Here is a 3,067-nt window from a genome sequence, read left to right as displayed (position 1 = left end):
ATGAATTACAGTGGATGGGGTAGAGAGAGAAGATGGGAGGGGAGGGAGGGGGGATGGTAGAGGATAGGAAAGGTAGCAGAATACAACAGTTACTAATAGGGCATTATGTAAAAATGTGGATGTGTAACCGATGTGATTCTGCAATCTGTATTTGGGGTAAAATTGGGAGTTCATAACCAACTTGAATCTAATGTATGAAATATGATATGTCAAGAGCTTTATAATGTTTTTCAACAACCAATAAAAAAAATTAAAAAAAAAAGTAAATAAAAAAGTAAAAAAAAAAAAATTAAAAAAAAAAATAAAAAGAACAATAAGAAAAACAAAACAAAATAGGAGTATAACTCCCAGGAGAAATGAGGCCCCATAGTCAAATACAAATAATTTTTGTAAAGGAAACTTGGCACAAATAGTTCTAATTTGTGGAAAATGTATTGGGGAGAAAGGTTTAGAAAAAGAAACTTTCCAAAACTTAAGAAATATTATTCATACTAATAAAAATATTATTTTATGTAAGTATATTCATATTCATATAATAGACACTTAGGCAAGTAGAATATTTGATGTTTCTCAAATAAATACTGCTCTTCACTCTTTGAAGCTTGTTAGAATGGTGTTTGCCACATGTATCTTAATTATCCACCATACTGTATTCCCCTGGGTACACAATGAGGACAGAGAGAGCACATTTGTGTTTTTAACAATAATACCTTCCCCAAGGCCTATATAATATAATGCCCAATGAATGTATATTACCTAATGCCTGATTAACCAACTAGCACAGTTGTAATTTACTGATCAGTTACACTTCAGCATATAGTATAGCATAATGCATTGAACATAGTAGAAACACAATGAATTTATTGAATTTACTACAAAAGAAAATTAGAAAAATATATTGACAGATATATTTATGTGACTTATTGGAAGAGGTATTTCTTACTTATAAGTTTAGTGAAGAATGAAGCACATTCATTAAAAACCCTAAGGCAAGGGCTGGGGTTGTGGCTCAGCAGTAGAGCACTCCTCTTGCACGTGCGAAGCCCTGGGTTCCATCCTCAGCACAACTTAAAAATAAATAAAATAAAAGTATTGTGTCCAGCTACAACTAAAATAAAATAAAATAAAACCCTAGGGCAAGATGTGACCAACTGTTTCTACTTTTGTAGGAATTATAGACATTGGTCACTGTGTGTCCCACGTACCCTTTAACCTTCTCAATGACAGCAACTTTACGTGGATGTGAACTGGGATCCTTGGTTTCCTCGGATGCCCAGTACTACTGGAGCTTATCATAGTAGAGGCATTTCAGGACTAACCAGTTTCTTCTGGGATATTCTGGCTCAACTTCAGTGTTATTCACATATTTAAAAGTCTTCTGTTCACATTTTAACCTACAGCCTATCTCTACTTGAGCCATCAAGCCAACCAAGTGGAGTTATGTAGTGGAAACGTTTCAAATGAGAGTTTCGGTCACATTAAAAAAGTCATATTACTGTGCTTCCTCTGCTTAGCCTTGGGAAAAGAAAATAATCATATTTCAATATCTAAGTGCTGCAAAAGCATACCATGCACTTTTTTCTTTAACTGGTTCATAAAACTGAATTTCTGTCTATAGAACAGAAGTTAAATGCAAACTCATTCTTTAAGAGCAGGGGGGACGAATTTTCTTTTTAGTGTTCCATATGGCTGAATTTCACATAAAATGCCTCACATGACTAGGACTAAGGCAATTTCTTAATGTATCACCAAATATAAAAAAGACTTAAAAATGTGAAAATACATTTCGGCTCAGATCAAGAAGTCAACTTGCTCTCTCTTTAATAATATTAAGCATCTAATGTGTTAAGGGTTTCGAGATGTACAAAGCAAGACAAAAGTCCAGTCCTTGGAAAAATTACCAAATAATTTGGTAGACAGCATCAACAAGTGAAAAAAATAGTGATACATAGGACATAAAATATGTTATAAATATGTCTAACTTTGATAATCTCATCCAAGGTAAAATATGTGCTTAAACTTTAACTGTATCTTTCTAAATGGTACATATCCAAACAGACATAGCTTTCTCTCATTCTACCAACTACTATTTATAATCACTGCTTGTTTCATGTTAAGAACAATCACTATTCATCTACCAGGAATCAGTAAAGTGCTCTTTTAGCACTTGCCAGCATTTAAATATTTTTGTATGCAATCTCTTTCTGCGATTATAGCTTAGCCTGGGTCATTCAATAAATGTTTAATAACTCTAGGCCCCAAACAGAACTATACTTCATAATAACAGTGGGATTTGATCAGTCAGTAACAGACCTTGGGTTTTCTTAGAACACGACGATAGCTCTTATCAAATCTTGAAGATTCTCTCTCTACCCAGAGTAAAGCCCACGGACATTGTTCAAAGAGTATTGATGCCTCTTAGTATTATCGAGATGTTATTGAATCAACCTGAAGAACCAAAATTCTCTCTGCCAGGACAATTTGGCCTCTCAGTAAATGATTCTCCCTGACATGTACTATGAAAGTTTCCTATAGTGTGAATTGAATGTTGGGGGACTCTATAAAATATTTCATTCCAAATCTTTATGCAGTCACAAGAGTATTACTTATTGCTTCATTCAATATCCACTACAAAAAAAGATGAAAAAAGAAAAAAAGTAATCTTAATATCAAATAACTACATATGTGCCAAGAAGATATCTATTCCTCTAAAAATTTGTTATGGATTTTCTTTTAGAACTTATGAATCATGTAACTCACTGTTTCTATGTTTCTCTTTGGCCTCCCAAATATCAGAGTTAAATTTTGATTCAGTTTGAAAATGCTATGAATATATCTGCAGACTGAATATTATTGTAAATTAGAGTTCTAACCCCAATTTCAAAGCAGATTTGATATTCTGTTTCATCAACATTTCTCTGATCTTTTCCTTTAACTAATATTTTCTGCTTCATGTTAGATTACCCAAATCCTCTGATAAAGAATATGAACAAGTCATGAATAAGTAATAAGAAATTCAATTATTTGGACTTTTAATGATTATTTGATATAGCAAAATAAATCAGCT

The sequence above is a fragment of the Marmota marmota genome, unplaced genomic scaffold, assembly GCF_001458135.2.
Source record: "Marmota marmota marmota unplaced genomic scaffold, marMar, whole genome shotgun sequence".
Classification (NCBI taxonomy): Eukaryota; Metazoa; Chordata; class Mammalia; order Rodentia; family Sciuridae; genus Marmota; species Marmota marmota.
This window is presented reverse-complemented; position numbering follows the sequence as displayed.